The sequence below is a fragment of the Homalodisca vitripennis genome, chromosome 7, assembly GCF_021130785.1.
Source record: "Homalodisca vitripennis isolate AUS2020 chromosome 7, UT_GWSS_2.1, whole genome shotgun sequence".
Classification (NCBI taxonomy): Eukaryota; Metazoa; Arthropoda; class Insecta; order Hemiptera; family Cicadellidae; genus Homalodisca; species Homalodisca vitripennis.
The window spans coordinates 103,616,531-103,642,897 of record NC_060213.1 but is presented as its reverse complement, the minus strand read 5'-3'; the positions used below and the strand labels follow the sequence as shown (position 1 = coordinate 103,642,897).

Sequence of the window (26,367 nt, the reverse complement as noted above, 5' to 3'; positions counted from 1 at the left end):
AGAAATGTCCTAAGTTACGCCTGTGTAATAAAAATTTTCAAACTAACTTTGGTAATTATTATGGGATTAAAGTCCTTGACGTATAGTAAAAACATATGCATCTTAACACGCGGATATGAATATTTTTGACCGGGCAAATTTAATGAGTTCCCTTTACTTAGCCAATGATGTGTAATGATACACAGAAATAATCTTTAATAGCAAAGAGAAATAATAAAATTTTTACACAGTAATATTAGTAACAGATTATTTCTGCTAGTGGTGACTAGTATGTGATGAAACTATGAATAATAGAAATCTTCCACGAATCGCAAACTCTGCTAATGACTGTTAAATATCTCACCAGCTTAGTGGGAGCGTGGAGCTGTTATCCTCAAATCGTCGAATCATTAGAATTTGGTATCCGTTAATACTCTCTCTGCAGTTTAGAATTACCCCTAAAGCTGTGGATTTGATGATCATATTTTATATGAAATTAGCATACACACCCACTGTCTGGTAATAAATTGAGCTTTCTAGACTGTTACGAAACTGTTTTCTTTTCCGCAGTGTCCCTTACAGTCTCCGAGCTGAGAGACAATTTAGACTGTGTAGTAACCCATCCTGGTTCATCGTGAATCGACAGAGGTTCATGAGAAGTAAATTGATCGTCAGCAACACCAGTATAGGTGGAGTATGAACTGGAAGGTTAGCTAAAGATTTTAAACCGTGAAAGGATAGTTTTTCTCTCAAATCATATGTTACCCAGCTTCAGACACTTCAAGCCAACCTCTGTCACATATAGTAGTGTAGTCTCTGAAATCTGTCATTGTCGCATACTGGTTTCTTGTAATTTGGAGTCCAATTTGAAGAGACCCTAAAAAGATTCGGTGAAAGACGCAAAACAAACATTTTTGCATAGCTTCGACACCTAAAGTACAAAACATCTCTGGCCGGGTTACCCAGCAGTCATTGCCTATAATCTAGATTAAGGGGTTATCTTATTGTCTCATCAGGTGTACAATTTAGTGTACTGGATTATTTGTGGACAGTATCCTAAAGTAGAAAGATGCAACCTAAATGTTAAAATTTAAGTATAAAAGTCTAATTTTTTAATACATATTTTTTACCCTTGGGCCCTTAAAAGTCACCGTCTGGCCCTTGCGTAATATTTATCACCACCATGGATGCTGGTGGGGTCTAGTTAGAGAAAGAGACAGCAAGTATCTCATTGAGGGTCTGTATTATGGTTAACATAGGGCAATTACAGTTTATTTGTATCAGCCTACGAACATGTTCTGAGCTAATAACATTTTCGGAGAAAATATTGTAATTTTATGTTCTTAACCTTTTTGGGAAGTGTACCCTTTCTATCTGCAACAGAACTAGCGCTTCGTTAATTAAGGAAACTTTATTTTTCTTCTAAAACCCAGGTTTTGTTCTTGTATATTTCAAATTGGCTCTCTGCTCTTAGGCTATTACGATTTCGTTGTTGTCAAATTCATAGCTCCATTATCGTTTCAGAATACGAAGAGAAGGCAGAAACACAGAAACTCTCACACTCACAAACACAAACCCCGAATTGAACTCAAGGAAGATTTCAGGTAATAAACAGTATAAGTTATATCTCTTATCATTGTACATAACGTTGATGTCGTAAGTCTTGGCAAGCAATAATTCCTTAGCTTTTTGACCTATGTTTAGTACTTCTGTAGTAGTTTTTACTTTTATCTCAATAAATAAAAACTAATTATATTTTTCATCTAAAATCTATACTTATATAATATAATAAAATTTAGTACTTTGTAGTGAATCCGTATGCCACTTCATCCAGACCTAGTGAGGATTGTTCATAATTTGCTGGCAAGTTAGACATGTCATTTTCAGTGCACATTTAGGTACACTGTAAATTGGAGCCACCTAGATTTTTTTCCGTGTATAAAAAACTTATTTATTAAGTAAGAATTGTTGAGTTTTTTTATAAATACGTTATTTATGCTTATTTATACTTGTTGACTGTCAATTAATCATATGGAGATGGACACTAATTTCAAATAAAATAATTTCTCCCTTAACAGATTATTCTTAGGATATACTATTATAATATAATTAAAAATCATAAGTTTCTGGTTTTTATTCTTTAAGATCGAGCATATAAAAACTTTTTTACAGAATTCAATGTGTACTGATCGCATATTTCGTCCATAAATAAATTCTTTAGATAATCTTTTGTTATATCATTAGATGCAGTATAAGATAATCCACTTTAATTTTAGCTTCAGTTTAAAATCTAATAAAACCTTTAAAGTGTCACCCTCACCAGAAATTTAGGACATTTAGGTGCATTTAGAAGATAAAATCAAAGTGATATAGTTTGATATAGGTCACTCGAAATCCCGCAGGAGACTCTTTTGATCATTCTGTATGGATAACACCTATCATAAAATGATGTCTACATATGTAAAAAACACATATTTAAAATACAGTATATTTCTAATTAACAGGTAACAATATTAAAAATACATTTAGTGCAATATATCAGCAATACGTAATACATTGTTATGTTACTGTGTATTACCACGATATTACTGATATTAGACAGCTTTTTTAACAAATTTAATATTATTATTAACATCGATAACTTTGTATAAAATAACATGAAGTAATTTCGTGTACTGTAACTAGTAAAGCATTGTAATTTGATTCTTGGCCCATACAACACGTGAATCAAAGATAACCAGCCATGTCGTTGATTAGCTATCCGGAATGTTAAGCTGGGCCAGATAAATTCCCTTTATTCGTGAATATTATCCTGCTGTATTGCTGTCATGAATGGTTTATTTTCTTAACGAATTATATTTAGGTAACAATACGGAAACAACGCTACAAGAATGCCTTAATGAGCTCGTCATATGTTATTTCAAATACATTGCAAATATTCTGTGTATATATGAAGTTATATGCTTTACAAATCAAACAAGTATGTTAACTTCAATAAAAAAAATATTGGAAAAATAAGTAATCAGTAATAAAGGAAAACTTCAAACTTTTTGTAACTAAAAAATAACAGTTTATAACGTTGTTAAATTTGTGCTTATATATGGTAAGAGACAAATTGTCGTTATAAAAAATAAATAAACAATTCTTAGTAATTTGTAATCCTGTGTAGACTAAATTTTAAACTTACCGTTATCAAAGCCTATCATTTTATGGAGTGGGAAAATTGTATTTCTATCTGTCATTCGATCTGCACGTCTCTATATCTGTCTGTCTGTCTGGCCTCACGATTCATCGACAACAAAATGATCTATAGACTCAAAACTGTTCAGGAAGCTTCATTTTTTATACGAGGGACACTGAGGTCGTGATGATGCTCAAAAGGATTTGGATGAGGGTAAAGAAATATTTTTCCTAAAATTGTATAGGTAGGTGTTAAGGACAAGAAAATTGGAGCATAAATAAATTGTTAAACAAAAATGTACACTTATATAGATTTTAACATGTACCACATTAATAAATATATTTTAAATATGTCAATACAAACGACTTTATGTTGTGGTTAACTCGTGTCTACATTCCTAATTGTTTAGTAACAGATTTATATATATATATATATATATATATATATATATATATATATATATATCCTGTGGTAAGATATCTAAATCATCCATAGACTAAAAATTTGCACGTAATATTTTTTTACATAGACAAGAAAAAAATGTTCTTTAGGTTGACACATTTTCTCAATATTGACTCTTTCTTTCTGTCAACAATTATTATTTTGCACTTAACCTCAGTGAAGAGGAGAGTGGAGTGGTGGTGGTGGTGACCTTAGTGGAGAGTGTTTACGCGATACGTGGTGTAGATGTAAGATGACATCATGCAACTATACTTTTCGCTTTGAAGTTTTTCCCCCACCGTGTTTTAATGTAATTTTTTAGGCAATTACAGAACATTAATAATTTTATGGCATATATACTCAGCAGTATTTAATTAGTTTGGTGACGCATATCACGTTTCAAATAAATTTCGATTTAAAACCGTACGTTTCCAGTGTAATTAGAGAGAAAATTCTTGAGAGGTTCTCTCACGTTCTGGTATTTCCTCCTAACGCTCATGTAGTTCTTGCAATATTTTTAATTTTAAAGGAATTCTTTAGAAGCGTCAAAATTCCTCATTTGCTCTACGATATCGCCAAATACGCTAAGATACCCTAACAAATGTGTATTTAAGCAACCAACCACTAAGATTTCACTTTTTAAAGTTGTGGAGTTATGGTACGATCATTGGAATAATCTGTACCAAGATAACGTCACGAAGAATTTTTTGTTTATAATCCTTCAAACCAAAACATACAGCGCACGATCCATGATCCAAGATCATATTTAAAGCATCAACCAACATCGATAGTAGTATTCATAGTTGAACACGAGCCTTGCATGGTATAAAGTTAAGAAGTAATAAATGTCAGTACAAAGTAATACAAAAACTAGAATTTCGCATGTTTTTCATCATTATATGTTACACTTGTAAAACACAGCATTCAAATTCATGATAAATGTACAAAACCTTGTAATCTTTCCATATCACCCTTCTTAAATAAAACCCTGAATCAAAGTAGGCTACGAAAACTAGTAACTCCAATTGAAAATATAAATTAACCAATAAAACGTGAAATTCTTGTTTCAAACATCCTGTATAGCTTGATTACAGACAATCGACTACAATATTGCAAGATTATGTACGGAAATATCTATCATTATAACGAAATTAGCGTAAAACCCAGTAAAGGAATGCTACAAATGGGAATACAGAATGGAAGATAATACCGTATTTACATATGAATAGGTACATCCTCCCATGCTGAGCACTCGTTACATATAAGCCTTCGTTATAACGAGATACAGCCAATTAACCCCACTTTTCACATCATATCAGTTTTATCTTTGCTAATGTGATTCCGTACATAATGGAATAATCTGGATGACTTTAAATTTGAAACTCAGATTATTGTTAGAAATAATTCTTGTGCTATTGAAATATTTAAAACGGTGTAGTTAAATTCCCATAGTATTTCATTCCTTTTAAAAAACGTGTTCCATAATATATCAGACTATTCGCTCTATGAATATATGTCAAGGCCTATGGAGATGACAGCTGTCCGAATGTATTTAAAATAAATTTAAGTTTGCTACAGAAAACGTGTTTTATAAAACACTTATGTTTGGCTAAGTTTATCAGGTAGCTCAGCTGCAATTTCTTTCGAATATGATGTGCTTTTGAACTTTAAATACATTCACAGCTCGATAATTTATAGACCTATGGATTCATGAGGGTAAAATTTTCCGGGAATTCTTATAACGCTGCTTAAACTTTTTTTATTTTATTAAACTTAAACTGTAATAAATATTTTTATATCAAACTATATACCAGATGTTACAATATCTAGTTATTTCTTCCCAATGAGTTAGGATGACATTTTTTAAATATAAAGAAACAGTTAAACGAATTCGTATTTTACTAGATTTCTATCAACTGAATCATTATTGGCTACGCCCCACATCACTTCCCGATGGACGTATGAAATTAGTTTAACGCTCAAAACGAACATCCAAAGGCGTAGAATTGATCAACTAATGAACATGAGTGGTTGGGATCTGCGCCAGAAACCAAAACCACGAACTACAACGTCTACTTCCAGGGTACAGGGGTTTTAATTAACACTGTGAGCAGGAATGCCAAGCCGCCTTTCCTAGCGCTGACTAAGGACGGATAAGGTTTACTAGGTTGCTTCTCTTCCTTTCTCTAAAGCAAATTATGTTTAAACAATTTCACAACACCACTTGTTTCTGTTGTGGTTACAACTTGGAGTAGTCTACAGTTCTATAAATTAATTAGATGACTTAGTGTTCTAGGTTACTCCAATTACCTTTTATCATTACAAGCTAAATAGTCAAAGGTGATGAAATATAATATAGGTCAATCAACCTAACACAGTTTTCAAATGTGCATTCTTTAATACTGCAATGTCGTAGTTACGAAAACGTAAATGAACAGGCAATATCGATTAAATATGCTAATATGTTCTGCAGGATAACGATAATAGTGTTTCCTAACTATCAGTCCAGGGAGTGAAGACTAATTTGCATTGCATGAAGTAGACAACCGGGTTTTCTTGAAACTCATAGAAAAACTGCTCCTATGAAATAAATCGATCATCAGTACGTTTTGCTGTCGATAAAATTGAAAGGTAATTGAATTATCTAAAAATTTTGTACAATTACTTTTCTACAATAATTTTTTACCTGGCTTGACACATATTAACCGCAAGAAACGTAATTGTTAATCAGCGTAATCCAACCGCATAATGGAACTTAAAAATTTTACTTTCAGTCTCTTTATCTTGTTGTCTCACGTTTATATCACGGTTATTTACCTGTGAAACGGTTGGTTTGAAGTTTGATGAAAATAAAAAAAAAACGTAATTATAGAAAAGAAGTGACAGTTTACGTTTTATTGAAACATAATATTTCCACAAATAGAAATATATCATCCACAACGTTAGTTTTGTTGGATATACAGTATAAATGAGAGGGTTAGAAATACGATAGCATATATTTTAACATATTTTTTGTAGCCTGACCTAATAAAAACAAACCGCCAAAGATGTAAACCAATTAACGACATAAAGAGACTGAAATTCGTTATTTCCAATGCAATCAATCAGCATATTTACAGCATATATAGTATTCACCCAAATCTGACAATGGTTTAAAATATTTACTACGTGCCTGAAGTTATTACTTAAGAATTTCAAGTTGGAGAAACGTGTTCTGAGAGGATATTATTGTTTAACGTGTTTTAACATTTTCATATCCTCCAATATTTACACTTACCAAAACCCGTTTAGGGAACTAATTTATTTCCTTTTTAATACTTACACAATGCACATTATATCTGGAATCCTATACTAATACTTATATTCTACTATAAACATTCACTATTCGTACTCTACACACAAAGGCATCGTCATTTACCTTTCACAGTTTGTAAAGCAAAATAAAATTACTTCACACAAACATGTATTGAAGGCAGAAACACAGTTTAAACTTGCATATTCGAATTTCTACGAACTGTTCATCTTAGAGATTGATGTCATTGAATAACGTTCTTGGTGTATGTATAGTATTATAATTAACAACAAGTTTCTGGTAGGAAAGCAAAATATAGGTTTGCCGAATTAAATAATTATCGTACTATTTTTACATTTTAATATTTAATAAACAAATAAGCATTAGTTTTTGAAGAAAGAATACTGACGCATATGAAATCAGTGTTACGCCTAGTAAAACGTGATTTTAATACCATATTTACATACGAGTATGTAAATACCTGCGGGTTCGATAGCTATGCAATATGGACCCTGATTGTAAACGCATATATAACCATTTAAACTCACATTAATCAAATATAAACTCGTATTACGTTTGTAATCTGGTATATTTCCTGTAAACATATCTGTATATGTTTCACTATGCGGTAGGACAAATCGGTACCAGTGTGGAATTCAGGCCATAGGTAAATTTTGTTGAAACATAATTAATTATAGTTGTATAATACAGTGGATAAATATCTAGTTCTGATTTTTTTAAATCTACGCATATGAAAAATTCGTATAAAATAAATAATAATTTTTGAATTAGGATATCTGTGCGAATGTTTCCGAACCTTTTGCTCGAGGTGCAGGACAAATTTAATTTGTGTTAGTTTATCTGTACAATCAATATTTGCTCGAAATATATGTTTTCTGTTTACACAATATCGAATTTGATGATGTTTCATGTTACTCCATAGCATTTGCGAGACCTTTATAGAAGATTATTACACTGGCCTTATGGGTAACCATGATGGTACCCAGAATATACGGTAATGAATAAATATGTTATCGAATTGAGAACAACCTTATGACATTTTAACGTGTGATATAGCAACACATGTAACCAAACTACTACAACCCAATACATAAAACATTATCAATAGTGGCTATCTTAATGCTAAGATACCAAACTTATTAAAGATAAATGTTAATGTATCACGTACTACTATATCCCAAGAAAATGTGCAGCATTTCAATTTTGCATAGAATTTAATTTTTACAAAAACAGGACTGAATGTTGCGATAGTTCATGGCCAACCATTGGATTTGGCTGAGCTAGATTAAAATCAGTCAATAGGCTGGCACATTTTATCTTTTGCTGAGGGGGCAGGAAATGTATAAAGATCCTTGATATATAATTTCCTGTCCATCCACAAGACATCCCAAGAGGTATATAAGGAATGAGCATTTTCCAACATAAATAAAGCGTCTTACTACGCAACAACAGGTGTGGAGTACTCCTACCTTTCTTTATGTATAAAATGTATTTTAATAAACTGGTGGGTATTTTAAATTTATATGTAGATGGTATTTAATTTTTTTATAATGCCTTATTTCTCATAGAACACATTTACCTCAATCAATAATAAAACGTAACGCTTTGGCATCGTATATTGCTTTGTCAACTAAGGGACTCCTATAAGTTGTGGAAATTCCAGGATTAAAACAATGAAGTCCTGTTTTAACTCGTCAAAATTTTTAGCAGTAAGTACGAAAATAATGAATGACCCTTTGTTGAGTAAAAATAATTATGCATGTAATTTAAGGATCGTATTTTAAGCTAATTATAAATTTCTGACTAATACACGTCAGAAAAAAATACGATACATGTATTAAAAAAAATACATGTCATAAATACTTTAAAATATGTATAATCCTATTTAATTTTACTTACAAGTGTAAAGGACTAATATTAATGACATTTTCGAAAGCCTTAGATGGCCTTAAGATATCTCAAGTCAATATATTATATATGAACTTTTCTTGGGCTTATTTTATTTCGTGTAACACTTACTCTTAACAAACATTGTGTTAATAAGCTTATAAGGATTTTCGAGTTTATATAAATATATTATTCCGCTGTTTAAATTCAAACAGACCACAGCTAGAAGTCTTCGTTAAAATTAAATTGAATTCTACTTGATTGTATTATTATTTAATACAAATAAAATATCATGTCTCGATTCAAATACATTTTTATTTCGACGTGTTTTGTTATTGGAATTAGAACAATTAAACTGTGGTGAACATTCAGAAAAAAACCATTTTAGTCGACGAATATTGTCATTTCCATACTGAAATTTTATTTATAGTCTGGAATTATTTCATAATTTTAAACCTTTGGAATTCATGTATTAATTTTATAAATAACAGCCTGTACTATACTGTACTGTATAAAATACAAGAATGTCGCCTGTAGCTTACAGGCTTAAAATCAGACGATCCTTATAGTCTGTATTTGCAATTCCACTTTTCTTACCTATAGCTAAAAGATGGTATTTTATAATATTTGAATCAGACACAAAATAAGCTTATATTAGTAAAACATTTGTTGATAATAATTTATCATTATAAATTTTGGATGCTATCCGATATTGTATAGCACTTTGGGTGAAAAGAAATAAAGAAAAATTTTCTAATTTACAATTTATTATATTTATTCCCCTTACCCAGATATCAATTGGACAAAACAAGTGGTACTGGAAAAAACGCACATAGCAGTATCAATTCCCAATTTGTGAACCTCATAATTTAACTTCAAGATTACTTTATAATTTATATTTTGATTCTATGGTTCCTATTTCTCTTACACAATTTATGGAGGAATTCTCTTTATGCATGCTATGTTGTGTGTAATAATAGAAAAATAATAAATATTTCAAACGTTAACTGTTTAACAATAATATTCTCTATTTATGGCTGATACTACAACTATTTATCGATGCCTGTTTCCTATCAGAGCAGCTGTGTAGGTCGGGATCTAAAAGCAGGGCAATATGCGGGATATCCGAGCTGTAAACTCGCAGAATTCCCAGTAACAGAAATAGATGGCTAAATATAAGTTGCTGGAAGATAATACTGTTCCCGCCCGAGACGCAAGGAGGCCGGCCATCGCACTGCTTGTCCCTGGCCTGTTATAATGAAGCAACCTTCAAGTCGATTTATTTTGTATCTCTAGAGTTGATTTAGTTGACAAAATAGTTTTGTCAGATATGAAGGTCATGCAGGTCTATAGAGAAGAGAACATTTAGAACATTATTTAATTATTTAAATAAAGGAACCTTAACTCGCGGTTGCTCCCGTCTATATTTGGATACCCAGACTCATAACAAAACAGTTATAGACAACTTTCTTATAAACGTTATCTCTACATACGAGTTTATAAATACTGACTACTTCTCCGTTCTACAGGCTCGGAAGGAAATATATTTACAGCAGGCAATACGTACGATGAAATATCTACAAACATTTCTGACGCCGATAGCGGTTTTGAGTCTATTCTGCTGGAGGCCTCTGCTTTTGATATAAGCCTCATTTTAATAATTGTTAATCATGAAAATGCTGCTTAAAATAAATAATATTTTGTACAATAATGTGAGTTGTCTTAGTATAATGATTTTGTCATTAATACACATAAAAATATTAACATTTACTAGTTTTTTTTTTCATGAGTATTATATAAATATTTATTTTAATCCTTATCGTTTTAAACATTTAGCCTGATATAGAAAATTCTTATATATTTAAATGATCTTATAATTCAAGTACCAAACGTGATGAATTTGAGTGTTTAAGATTTAATATTGTTAGATTAAAATATAAATTCTTTTATTATATCCTCCTCATATTTGGGATTTCTTGAAATTAACATTCCTTAAAACCGAAACTAACATTTTTTCTGTTAAAACTTCTAAGCTTATATATCTAAATCTACAACAAATTCTGGAGTGTAAATTATATTGTGACTCTGTATTAATACAGACTCCGCTGATTCTGTATTAACCTTATATACAGCCACGAAAGCATTATTGTATAGAATGTAACACAATTTTACTAAAGGGAAGGAAGGTGACAGAAGTTAGAGTGCTAAGAAAACATTCTGTATTTGGACTCATATAGAATATTTTACTGTAATAGAAAAATTGTTTAGTGTCTGTTTGTGTGCAAAACGTACAAGCGCGCGTTTGTGTGTGTTCGCTAAATAAATACTGGACCTACTGTAATTAAATTTTACGGAGAGAATCTTAGGGTCCATGGTTTACACATAGGCCTATTTATTTTTAAAAACACCTACGAGCTACACCTAAATGGACTTTAATGTAGCAAAAAGTCCCAACCTATTCCATAGAGGTGCATTTCTGGAAATAAATTTTATTATTTGAATGACCCTGTAAAATGTAAACAACTATTCTGTGATTATATTTTTGTACAATACCAAAACTATATGTTAAATAGATTTATCTAATATTTGGAATTATTGTACACGATTATACTTAAAAACATAGAGTAAATGTACTTTTTGTATATGTTGACAAATAAAATTATATCAATGTCGAAATTTTTTCTTTTTTTTATAAATTTTAGGACTGTTGAAAACCCCATCTTAGTAGTTTGTTGGCAGAAATAGGCTTCACAGATCTTTTGCTGTGGCAACAAGGCAAACTCTACATTGGCGAGGGAAATATAATTGCATGAAGAAGGGCTCATACTCGTGCAAATCCTACTAAATTGTGTGCGGAGTAGCAGGTGTCTGCTAGTTTTATTTATTTCTTCGTAGCTGTCGGTCAAATTAAAGTAATATTTGTACAAAAACCCAACTTATAGTTGCCCATGGGAGGACTTACAAAAAGTTTTTAAGACTAAGTTCGCTAAAAAGACCTCCAGAGTCCTAACGCTTGCCATTCAAAATGTTATATACATAACATATATATGTTATATATATATATATATATGTGTGTGTGTGTGTGTGTGTGTGTGTGTGTGTGTGTGTGTGTGTGTGTGTGTGTGTGTGTGTGTGTGTGTGTTTTATATAGATCGATATTTGTTAGATATTTTTTAATTTAGCAAAGATTTTACATGAATTAATCCTAGTGATCACGTCTGTAACGAATTATCCGTAGGGATTTATATCCTAAAGTTTGTTGTTAAATATTGGCTGAACCAGCTACACATTTGGGCATAATTTATACTGAATTTCATATGGAATTGTATTTTTGGGAGACTGTGCAAACAAATATTTAAAATAGTTTTAAAATTGGAAAAAACTCTCTTAATAGCAAATCTTCATTGTATAAATAATTAATCAAGACAGTTTAAAAAGGAATGAAACTGTTCCTTTACCGGACCAACCTTATTTTGCTTTTATAATATACGTTAACCTGAGGACGAGACTCACATGAATATGAGATAAGAGGTAGAGATAACTACGTAATGAAGGATGCACAGCACGGTGGTTTATTAACGTTGTATTCAAAGGCTGGTGTTCAATTTATAAACAGATTGCAAACTCAATTAAAAGTGCCCCAACGTCACACGTATCAAAAAGCCACCTCAAATTCTTATTGGCTTCTAACCCTTTATTCCTAGTTAACGGGTTTCTTTGACAGATAAACCAGGCAATGAGGATAAACGTTTTAGTTTTATTCTTGTTAGTTGGGAATGAGCTGCACAAATGTTAGAATATTGTAAATATTGGGATGCAGTCTTAATGTGGGATCAATATAAAACTTTCTACATTTATTAAATTACAATTTCTGTACATGTTATATTGTAGATTGCAATTATACGTTTTTGTATAACCAAAAATAATTATCAATTAATAAAATGAAAAGTTACATGTATTTCCGAGCATAGACAAATTTATGGATAGCTGTACTGCTAAATTTTATTCACGTATTTTTGAAGGCATATTTTTAGAAAGTTCTATGTGTAATATATTTCATATTACTTATTTATTTTCTAAAATATAAGAGAATAATTTTATAATTCATGCAGGGTGTCTATAAAACGATATCTCAAACACCTGTAGCTATTAATACTCAAGATTCGAAAGAAAACATTTTCTATAAACATTATGTAAATATGTGTCGTTTATTCACTCTCCGCCATTTTTTATTATTATCCAACTGATATTTCTATTTATTATATTATCTACATAACTATTAATGCTCTAGTGACCAGAATTTGAACAAAGTTTATGACAAATAAAATGAGAAAATTGGTGTGTTTATTACCTTTCATAATAGAAACTAACGTCTATGGAAAAATGTAAAGGAGAATAAGAAAAAACCTGTATAGTTGTGATTACGTACAAAATATCTACCATTTTCTAATTTTAATGTTATTCTCAAAGTTAATTCTTTAACGAAAACGAGCACGATCAATTTAAAGGTACGCTTACTTAAACCAGGACCACAAAACAGCTGATGGTTCTCAATTTTGACATGTTTGTGAACCCATTTTACACTATAATAAATAAAGTTGGGTTCTTTTAATTTTAATTCAAATAATACCATTTTTAATCTATATTATAATTTATTATAACAATAAGCAGCATAGTCACAACCAGTATCTCTCAGTTGCTAGGCGATAATACTAACAATACTAATAAAACAATTATTAAAACAAATTATATTTGAATATGTTTAGGCTATATTGCTATTTATAGAATTAAAAAATATATTTGCCTTAATAATGTCAATAATATTCTATACTTACACGTACAACATTGTATTTGGATTATCTTTCACGTTTTTGTTTTTACTATAATTTTTTAAATTGTGTTTTAAATAATAATAATTTTCATGCTATACTCATATTAAATTACATTTGTATCAGCCTGATATGACTTCTGTGCCAGAAAGCATTGCCAGAGCAGCTGTTAGAAATGGAGATTAGCGCATTACAAAGGTAGTAAATGCTTGGTTGCCGTGCACTCAGATAAGGCAAACAAATTGTAATATTATTCTGCAATCTGACATAATCACAATGCTGTTTATTTCCCCTGGAAATCGTTACTTTATGAAAAGAGGTTATAATAAGAAATCATTTTTGAATAATTAATTAAATGTTTAATTATCATTGATCCATAGAAGTACTAATGTGGATAGAATAGATATTGCAACGTTTAAAATATTAGCTGTTAACCTGGAGTACTCAGGTTTACGAAAAAATACTAGAGTACTATAATTTATTAAAACATTCACCGATCATTAAAATCCTCATCTAAAAAATTCTGTATGCTTCAGATCTATAATCAAAGAGCCTAACTGTTTTAGAGTACCAATGAAATATTTACTTCGCAAACGCATTTTGTTTATTTTACCTAGGATTTCGTGTTTTGTCATAAGTATTAAACTAGTTAGGTGTAGATAGATACTATGACCTTAGCCCGTACGTACGAGAGTTCATACTAATTCACTAATTCTCTATTCCCTGCAAAGTTATCATTAGAATAGTTTTTTGGTAACTACTATGATTTACGAGAAAACATAAATAAATTATCTGAGAAAGTAAATAGTCAAACACAAAAAAAGAAATTAAAAGAAGATCATTTATACAGTTTACATTGAGCTAAGTTATACTTGCAATACAGTCGTCAATAATACATAAAAGTTTGTGTAGTTATTTATTATACTAGAAGATATATTTAAGAACTAGCAAACAACTGTAAAAATGTTCTTTTCAAGTTTATCGTATTACGAATCGTTTGAGTGCATATTACTCTAGGTAAAAGAAAAACCAAATAGATTTTATTACTTTCCAAACTTTTAAACTGTTAGATATTACGAGGCGTAGCCTATAAAGCTAGGTCAAAAAGGTATCGGCCATATATTTTGGATTGCACACATAAACTGAAATTGTGCCGATATATCCTCATAAATTTTAATAAACATTACGGTACATAACGCCTTAATCTAAATAATCCAAATAAAAGCAACGAAAACGCTGTAAAAGAAGATACGTGTGACACATACACAAGCACGTATGTATGGTTACGATATATTTGGTAACGGGGATAAAACGTAGAGGTGAATTGAGTAGTTAATAAATGTGTATAGCTGTTCTGAACGTTAATACTTGGCAAGAGTACGCCCCGATATATTTCTAGTCCACTTACGTTCTCAAGATATGTAAACAAGTCCTATGGAGATACATACAGAATCATTAAACTCAATGTTGCCCATGTACAATTAGAATTTAATTAGAACATTCTCGAGATACTTTACGGAAGAGAACGGACAAATAGACAAATGCAGAAGAGATTTGCATATTTCTACCCCCCGTTTCATAGAAAAAAACAAGTTTTGAAGTATAAGGGTCAATCCATATCTTAAATTACTTGCGGGAAGTTTTGCTTTGCTGTCTCTGATAATCATAGACCACCATACATACAGCACGATCATCTTTATATATATATATATATATATATATATATATATATATATATATATATATATATATATATATATATTTCTTGTGTTCGTGTGTATGTGACTGAACTCCTCCTAAACGACTGGACCGATTTTGATTAAATTTTGTGTGTTTTTTCAATGGAACTCGAGAATGGTTTAGATTCACAATTTGGTCCACTGGAAAATGTTAGTTAATTAGTTAATTTCTAATTAGTTGTTGATTTTAGAACGTTTTACCTTCGATCCGGCAGACTGCGCTGCGACACGTAATACAAAATAAACTGATACTTAACATCTGTTAATACTTTCAGCTGAAGTTCATCAAAGAGAAACATTTGTTTACATTAAAACTTTAGAAAATTATTATTATAAAGTGCTTGATTAGTAGTGCAATGCAGATTGCATAGACAAAGTTACTGCCAAATTTTTAAATTTATATTGCGCCATTGATCAATAAACTATCTCTTGCAATGAAAATACTATTAAACGCTGTTAGAAAGCGTGCGCCCAAGAAGCTCACGAGGGATGACTATCAATTATCTCAGGAGTGTTTAAAACGTGAAGAGAAAAAGAATACGTAATATGGTGTACTGTTTTTCAACAGGAAATTGCGTGCGAAGCCGCGGGCAACTGCTAGTCCTTATATAGAAAAGAAGCTTGTCATGTGTTATATAGAAATGAAGCTATAACATGTCAATAATATAACTCGTGTAGTTTTAGAAACATCTTGCGGATAAGCATAAATACATTTATGAGATAAATTTTGCTTTGCTTTTAAGTGTGAAGTTTTGTTAACACTTATCCAATTACAGACGTATTATTTTTTGAAGTGTTATGAAGGAATAGTTATTATTATAAACTGTAAAGATAATTATTTTGTAAAAATATATTAGTTATTAAATATTACGGGAAATTTTGCGTTACATTTTGTTCTACCAAGAATTAATATGCTTGTAATTTACTTCCTCTTAACACTTTCTCAAACTAGCTTACAAGTTTATACTTCAGAAATGTAAGATAATGTTGAATTCTAGCCTGCGAAGATTTTCAGGAATAGTTTTTTTTTATGTTTATTTAGCTGATTATATTCAGAACACTAATTTATTAATGGGCGTATTTATTAATTTATCTCTACTTTCATAATTTACTCAGTTGATGTAGAGGTAGTAATTATTTAAATTATATTTTAAAAGATTAGTATCCAAAACACAAACATTTCCTCATAGTATAATGAATTACAATAATTAAATAACTGTCAACCATTCCCGCTAACCTAACTGCTTTACGAGGGATACGGTCAAAAAAGTAATGATGTTGTTGTGAATATATTTCCTTTACTGGACGCATAGTAACCATTTTAAATCTACATAATTTTTCTTCCAATACTTGACATCATATACCAGATGTTCATCGAGGTTAAATTTATGTATGTGTTTATACATTAAGATAAATGATAACACATGTATTTAATTTTCATCTCTGAATTGGTATGTATGACATCGTTACCGCAAAAATAATTCTCGTAATGTACATATAGTAAAAGCCCGTGGTTTTTTTATTCATATATAAATAATCATTTATCTTAACAATCCTTATTTTAGTGTTTTTTGACAGTTTCGATTTAAATGTTTGAATTTCGTCATCTCATGAACGGGGGCACATGAAAGCATTTTGTAACTTCTCTTTATACCCTCAGTTGGCCTGTTTACCTCGAGCTTAGAATGGTCTACCTTATACAAACAGCATATAGGCTTTATTTTGCTTACGTAAAAATTTTAGACGTTTCATGTTTATCTTTCCGTATTTTATATAGATTTAGTTTATTTGGTTAAGTAGAGATTCGAGTAATGGATAAAATAAAAGATTTCTCCTCAAAAACTATTTACGAAAATATGTGGAACAAAATATTTTTCCATTAAGGAAAAGTTATACTTTAAAATCAAACAACATCTTTCCGTACTTCATATTTCCAGAAATGTTACTTTCATTTGGATAAGCATAACTGTGCAATCACTCGAAAAAAATAACTATAAAATCTATAGCTCGTTTCATTCTTAAAGGTACGCCGATAGTGTTATTATTTAATCTGCGATTTTCACTTTACAACAATCGTTATCCGTAAGTGCAAGATAAAAATGTTCTTTCAGTAAATACCCATGGAACAGTAAATAAAACAGTCGCTGAAGTATTGTAATAACCTGATAACAAAATAGGTGGGTTAATTTATTCTACTTATTTAGAGTATTAAATAAACTGATCCCAAATAACTTTGTTTAGTAAGCCCTAATTAAATCAATGGTCCTTCTAACTTCGGAGACTAACTTGTTAATTTAATTATTTACACCAATGAAGGGTAGTTGGGCAACAATTGATCACCTTACAGAACTGCTACCAAGCCATTTAATGTTTAAATTTACAATATTTTGCAAAATTTCTTTGGACATACTTAAGCTGTTATATTATTCATTTCTGTATTTGGATTAAGTGTATGTACATGTATACAACTTGAAAACTTAAATTAAACATTATAAATAATATATTAGTTAGATCTTAAACAACTAATATTATATTGTATATATTTACATTAAACAACCCATTTTTATTATAGTATTAAACATTCTAATTTTATGAAAATTTTTGCTATTTCCAAATTTAATAAATACTCTTAATTCAAAACCACCATAAGTAAATTGTGTGAACAAATACCAGCTTTGGGGATAAAAATTTACGCACATTAACAACTGTAAAAAAACTTTAACTCGACCAATTAACAACATTGACTTCAAAGGATACAAGTTTTTAACGTATTTTATAAATATAAACTAAATTGATCATTTTACTTTTTCAATTTGTCTATGTGTATTTCTAAAAGGTTTTGAGTACGTATTGAAGAATTCTGTTTCGATTTTGGGAAATTAATAGTTATGTATAGGTTATTATGCATTATAACAAAAACCAAGAAAGTCTTTTAGAATTCTCATTTGTCTTCACGTGTTTTTTTCCGTAGTTTTTCCAAATTGCTGGCATACAAAGTTTAAAGAAGTACAGAGTATTACAGAGTATTATAGGAATAATCGTAAATATGATAGCCACCGCAGTTATAAACTAGGATTAAATGTAGTACATAGACAGGGTTTGCACGTAGTTAGGGCTAGTTTGTTAGTAATATTTGAGAAACAAAACGTTTTAAGATGGCGGCAATTCTACAAAATTTTAGTTTAGCTATAATTTCCAACACACACACACACACACACACACACACACACACACACACACACACACACACACACACACACACACACACACACACACACACACACACACACACACACACACACACACGAAATGACAGTAAAAGATATGTCGGGTCCTTCAATACTCAACTATATCTGTTTATTGACATAAATTCACGTTAATTAGCAATGAAAAACGAGATTGCACCTTGCAAATTCATGGAGAATTAATGTTTTTAGTTTCTTGTTTTTGTCTTAATGTTTCTTGTTGAAAGTTATTTCATTATGCTCTACAAGCAAAAGTTTATTTCTTGATTAGTACTCAATGAATAGGAGAAAGAGTTAATCATATAAGAAGTTTTGGAGGATTATTCAACACAAATGCACGTGTCTCGAACTCAAGTGTATTTTTCTACTGTCCCTTCATTAATTTCTTCGTGAAACATTCAGGTAGGTGTTGGCTGGCCAGGAACCAACACGTGGGCTGCAGTTACACGAGACTGTGACGGTGTACTAATAATAGTATATGCTACATCAGGTGTGATTGGTAGTGTTTATTTTAGATTATATCTGCTTTAAAATCTTATTTTTTATTTTTAAACTAGTGACTCAATATTTATTCTTTGCATGTCTTGCTATGTCGCTCTATCACTTTTTCACTTATATTAAAGTGAATTTTTGTTGTATAAAACTAATTTTGATTTTGCCTCCTAAGTGTTTCAAACAGGTCTTGAATAGTGAAAGAAATTTTGATTAATAAATAAAAAGTAACTAATTACACTATTTTATCTCACAGTAAAACAGTAAAAAAAACTTAAAAATCAAAAGCACAACTGTTTTTCGGGGGTGTTTGCCTATTAACTATGTATTTTTGAAATTTTGAAACGTATTTTTATTGGAAACATGTATTTAAATAACTTTGTATAATCCGATACGACGTACGATTTTGTCTGCACTAATCTCTTTATCGTCTATTAGGAAAGTAAAAACCAATTCTTTCTCATATGATTAACGACTGCATACGTATCATCTATGATGCTTAAACTCGCTGTTTTTGGAATGTACTCTGTTTGATGTAAATGAATTTTTTCCATTTATTTATAAAATATTTTTTATTATTATAAATATATACATTCAATCATTTATTACGCTAAGGCCCATTAGAGGTTAATTAATTTATTTTAATATGTGTGTTATATTCGTTATGAGTTAGAAAATTGATCATTAAAATAGGTATATATTTCACAAATTGTATGCCTATCAGTGTCTATTTATTTGAAATAACAACAGAAAAAGGAAGAGGTTTAATATACGTACAATGAGAGAACTAATATAAAAAAAACTCAAACAATTCTCAAATAGTAATTTCCTGAAGTCAACTCGTACCTAAAAAATAAACGAATAGAACAGGTAAATTACCATCTAGTTACAAACAGTACCGGATTTTCATAAAATCCAAATTTTCCATCACTTCTTAATTAGTAAATATATCTTTCCTCTCATTTAGGGTTCAAACAGATACCATATATAGTAGGTATACATTTTTAAGACAACGTGTACCTAAAATGCATGAGATTTTTTCAAATTGGCTGATCATGAGGGATGTTGGGGTGTAGCATTTTTCTTTCTTTACCATAATTCTAAACATTTTCTTACTATACGCTTAGGAATAAATGCATCACCTAGTATGCAATATGTAAATTCATATATTGACAAAGATTTATGTTATTAGTACCCTTTTACACAATGTTATTATAAATTAACTGTTGGTTTCTACGTAAATAGAAAATGTCAACTAAAGGATTAAAACAACAATAGTTTTACTTAATAACAATTTTATTTTACTATGAAATGTAAGTCTATAAAATAGAACAAGTTTTAAAAGGAAGACGACACTCCAGTTTTTGAATGATTAATCTTTATAATACCACTCCAGTAATGAAGGGTATTGCAGCTCATGAAGTTTCTTCCCTAAGTTCAACACTGAACCAATTACCCCACGCTGAGCCATGTCAGACAGAGAAGTCGCCTTAAGTTGGGGAGTCGCCGCACCAAGTTCATCAAGTCTCATTCTTGTCACAGGGAACTCGCAACTGTCTCATAGACTTCCTTCTAATACTGGGATAACTTTAGTTACGGGCAAATTAATTTCCGCCCCAACTACTAATTGGTTTCCACCTTGTATCTACAACTTTATTCGTTACTGCTGAATGCGTTCATCCATTCTAAACTGATTGGTCGGGCTTAAATGTATTTTAACAATCTATTACTATCAGCTATTCGAAATTCAATGATGAATTTTCACTAAAATTCATTTCTTTGCTTAGAAAAAATTGTTTATCGTTAAATTTTTAAATGTATAAAACATAATTTTGTGGAAAATTATTATTTGTATTTTAGAAAATGTATTCAGTAAGCTCCGTACTTAAACTGTGAAAATTTATTATTTTAAAATTTAGTTTATCTAAATTACAACCGTAATATATTCCTCAAACAAACAAAATTTTTATAGTACGATATATAAAAAAATACAAGTTGTCTTTCAATCACAAGGTGCATTGTTTTTATAAGACTTTTTTTATAATTGCGTTGCATGATATACATTGTAATTTCATAGGACGAAAATTAATGTTTATTAGTATGCTTAGGTACTTGCAAATTTGGGACACGTTTATTCATAATTACTAAGATGAAACTTAAACATAATTAAGACAGAAAAAAAACTCAAAAAAGAAGATAGTGAAGATTTACTAAAACATGGCAGTTTGTAATAAGGATATTCGTAGCTAAACTTAGATTGATTGGTTATAGGATGGACTTCAGCTAATCACGATAAAGCTCCAACTGTACTCTCCTGCGGAAATGTATTACTGGTACTGCCAGTTTTAGTTTAATATTTTTTGACTGAAAATGAATCTCCACATTGAGGCCAAAATATTGCTGAACTTTTTATCGAGATTTTTCAACCTCGCTGAACCAGAAAACCTTGAAAACAGGTCATGGCTTTGTTCTTAAAAGTGTAATACAGCTAAAATACGGGCCTTACATTATGATTGTATAGTTCTTAATCCCAAATCAAGTGAAATTCTATAACTTTCATAAATAAATAGCAGTTTATGTGGGAGAAGCGAACTATTGTACGTTAAATCGTCCAAGTTCTATGATCAGTTTTGAAACGTCCAACACAGGAAGAGACATCTCAGTTTAATATCCTTGACCGGAAACTCTTATAGTCCCATGATTATACATTGTAAAAGAGGTGAATTAAATAAAACATTTTGAACATTGTATCTACAATGCTACCACGATTTGCAATAATAACAGTACTTAAATAAGTTTTAATGAAATAGTCCTCAATAATTAAATCTTTATGCTTTGGTTTTAATTGAAATGTAATACAACTCAAGAGGTTTTCTTTAAAATAATTATGTCAAGTGCATACAAGATTTGAAACTAAATGTTAAATTTATGCAAATATTAATTTTAACACAATATTTATCAGCCTTGCATGAAAAATAATATTCCTACAAAAGGCAATTTAGATAATTTCCAAGCGCACTTCTATCACTATAAAACATTTTTGATGAATACTTTGCATCGAATCATTTAACATTTTATTATTTTGTTGTAAAATGCTTTGGAACTCACGTGTGTTTATGATTGCTTTGTGAAATAACCACCGGACGTCAGCCGCAGAACTGACGGTAGCAAACATATTGTGACGTCAGAAACACGAGCGAGCGTCACATCCGGCCAAACTCGCAAACATGTCATTTCTCTTTAAGTTGCGTCATTTCAAACTCAAATAACTTTCAAATAAACACAAACCCGTCACTTTCGGAGCGTTAATAACAAACAGCAGTGAAAGCAAAAAAAAGTAATATTTGTTCATTTTTAGATCGTTCCACCAAAAGAAATTATTAGCTTTTGTGCACCGAGGTATTACAAACTAAATTAAAATATTTTAATGGAATATATATATATATATATATATATATTTAAATATATATATATATATATATATATATATATATGTGTAGAAAAGGTACCGACAGTCAGATTCATACCTTTATTGTTGTACTTGTTGTGACGTTCTATGTTCGAAAAGACATTTTAATTTAAATTATACTTTAATTGAATTGGGAAAAGTCACACTCACAGACAAGTGGTGAGGTTATACGAGTATATTAACATATATGAAATGTTTTGAAAAGCTTAAGAAATGCCAGATAAAAATATATAAAACGGTGATTTCTCTTAATTTTCCTAGATCAGTGAAAAAATTCATTAACGGATTGAATTTTTGACTTATTGAAATATACTTATACTGCTTTCATTGTTGATCATGAAGGTGTTTTTCTGCCAACTTAACAGAAAAAGTGGCAGTACTACACACCATGTGCCGCGGAACGGGTTCTTTGAAGTTGCATGCAAAATGTCAATACTCTAGCATATTTCATTCTCAAGATATTCTGTGAGATACAGACAAAGATAATCGTGCTTTAAGAGACTGCTACATCCCTCGGCTTATAAAATATATATTCTATTATCATACTGTGTGGGAGCTTCAATAACGCTCTTCCTGATACCATGATGGACATGCAACAAGATGGATTTCAATCGTATGGTCAAAGGATGAAGGACGACTGACTTATATCGTTATGTCTTGTTACTTAATACATTAAAATACATACGTTAGTTTCGTCGATGTTAATCAGAAAGAAGTAGAGATAGACAGCGAGACAGACACAGAAAATGATATTTTCCATTCGGTCGAGTGATATGCATCGTTAACGACAACTCAATAATAGAAGTAAATTGAGCCAGTCAAAGTTGCCTGTGGCCTGAGCTGTTATTGTGCGTAAGTTTATCCGCAACTTATCTCAAGAAATATATGATGCATAGCACATATTTTTACAAAATTTGGTTTGGTGATTTGTAGGGCGCAACATATAATTGTAATTTTAAAGTCTACTTAGTCAGGTTACACTTAGATTAGAAGATCAGCAAGAAACATTGTTCTTCCAGTCAGAGTTACATAGGGATGTATATATTTTCTTTTTCAGGAAACAGATGAGACTGCATCATAACCGATAAGCAAATTGGTTCAACCCAAATCGTCCACTATAAATGCAAACTTGGAAATAGATGCCAGAAGCGGATCTTTAAATATGTACAGCTCAACGGATCACTAATAAAGATTTAGCGTACCTTTAGTAACTTTTAAATAATATAATCTCTAATCCGTGTATCTTGGAATATGCAGATATGTGTTTTATGGAAACAAAATGTCTATATCGCATTACAAAAATTACAATACCGTTCACTCATGTACTCCTTATTACCAGAGTAAGATTCTAAGTGGAATTATAATTAAGTGTACAAGAGTGCCTTAGAAACTAATGGATAGAATAAATCACGTTTTTCCTTGAGGTGTTTATACAAATTTTAATCGGCTAGAAGCAAATACAGCTTCACCAATAATATTCTCGGATAATATCCAACTTGATTTTTTCATTGTGTGGGGATAAATATTATAGTCTGTGGATGATATATGCAACAAAGTGATAGAATGTTGCATATCACTTACAAAAAAAAATTTGAACCATACTAAGGAATTACTTGATTAGATAAATTAAAAACAAAAGAGACAGTTTCAACAATAAAAGTGGTTGTTTCTTAGCAACATAATCTTTTATGGCTGTAATGTACCTATATAAAGTTTCACACATTACAACTTAGTTGCGTTAATTATGTTTTTAAATAACTATAGGTTATTTTATAACAAGAGATAATTGTGAAATTACAACACCAGTTCAATTTCCATTTAGACTAAAGCTTTCCACAATGGCTTAAATTTTATTGTTTGAAAATCGCAAAACACGTCTCTAATTGTGAAAAACAAACTTACTTAATCTGCGTTCCTAGCGGCTAAACGGTTAATTAAATCAAAATAACACTAATAATAAAAAATCTTAAAATGACACATCAAACTCAAATACATCAGAAACATGTATTGATGATTTCCATAAGAGGAGTGTAAAATTTGACTACCTACCATATTGGGAAACGGTGATTGAATTTTATAACTTTAACTACTTAGTTGTAACGAGCATTAAAAATAAATTAAGGTTACTAATTCAATGTTACCTGTAAATTATGATTTAAAATTAAACTTAGATTTAATTAAGCTGAGAATAAATACTTTCGCTAATCGAAACGCAAGGAACCCAGTTTATATTTAATTTATATTAAGGAATAGAAAATTGCACTAAATTAAATTAATTATGCGGTCCTTTAACGAACCGCTACCTAATTACTTTTAATTAGTGATATCGAGTACACTTTTACCCAAATAATTTCACCACTTCAAGGTAGAGTGTATACTTCTAGAGCTCTAAGACAAGCAATAAATGTCAAAGTGACCAGGCCGCCTACAAGATGTCAACGTCATTACTTTGGAAGCTGTCCTAGATCTTGTTACTGAATTAGTGGCTCACCAGTAGTCAACTCAGGGTCCACTGGTCTTTGTTGTTGCCCTTACCTCTGTAACATTCTCTTCAATTTACCGTGAATCCTATTATCGTATATTGGTCACACATGAAACAATACTTGTATTATTTTAATAATATATATGAGCATTTTTCATACTTGTGCATTTATAATTGTCAGCTCCAAACCTGAAAAACTAATTTTACTTAACATGTCAGTTTTGTAAATGTAATGAGTTTGCCCCGCATTTTTTGTGGCTGCATGCAAAATTGCAAGTCTATGGCTATATGTAACATGTTAAATAGCAAAACGATTAGGTAATCTGTTGTTTGTTTATTCTTTGACTTTCTCGTTGCTATGAATACAAATTTGTTCACAAACGTTCAACCAAATCCCATGGAGTGACTGCATCATGACCGAACTAAACGATTCCTGTATAAGAACAACTTAGGAAATGTTCAAGTCGAGGTGATATGTGACAGACGGACAAGAATGCAAATTTTCGAGGCCCTCATATATACATATGAAGGATATTAAAACCATAACCTAACCAAAAGCCATATTTTCCTATTAGTTATGAGCTTTAACTACGTCTATGTTTTAATGACGCCTTTGGAATGTTACATACTACAGAAAATCTACTTATTTTTAAGTGCACGCATTATTTTCTTTCTTTAAAATGTGTTGGATATATTAAAAGTGTAAATTTACTACTGCAGATTAAATAGTTATCGATAAATCTGAAATATTGTGATTCATGACATAGTATGACCACTCATTTCGTCTTAAATTATGGTCAAGTATGCTGAAAAGTTTTAAACATTATAATAAAACGTTTAGCTAAAAAAACTAACTAGTTATTAGGCATTAACTCTACCCTTTTATTTCCATAGTGTAAATCTTGGAAATAATATACTCATGTTATCCTATAATAAATATAGTTTTACATTAAACGATTTAATAGATACGAAATGTCTTACATATATAACATTGAAACTATTAAACCTGTAGGCAGAGCCAAATCGTCAAATGTATTTTATGTCCAAAACGGCACACCTTGAGTGAATGAGCATTTGATTATTACACATTATAAATATAAAATAATGTAAGGGTCTTACAACGTTTGACCAACGCTGTCCCGAACCAAAATATGAACTGACTTGCAATTGTAACTACAACATAACGTTGATAAATAGAGGGAAGATAGAATTATTAATTAATGTTCCAGGAAGGCTGTATTACGCAACTATTTCAACTAAACCTGAGATATGTTCCCCAAGTTTATCTCTATTATTAATTGACTGAAGTA

General features: G+C 30.5%; 1 protein-coding gene across 13 annotated transcripts in view; it reads left to right on the top strand.

The window, feature by feature from the left end:
- LOC124366111 (RING finger protein nhl-1) overlaps positions 1–26,367 on the top strand; it is a 356,620-nt gene that overhangs the window by 283,617 nt on the left and 46,636 nt on the right. Inside the window, exon 3 of one of the 13 annotated variants that reach the window (XM_046822380.1) lies at positions 1,504–1,583. The exons of the other annotated variants lie outside the window; for them this stretch is intronic. The gene's annotated coding sequence lies outside the window, so the exon portion shown is untranslated. The remainder of the gene's footprint in view (positions 1–1,503; positions 1,584–26,367) is intronic. 13 annotated transcript variants of the gene reach the window in all.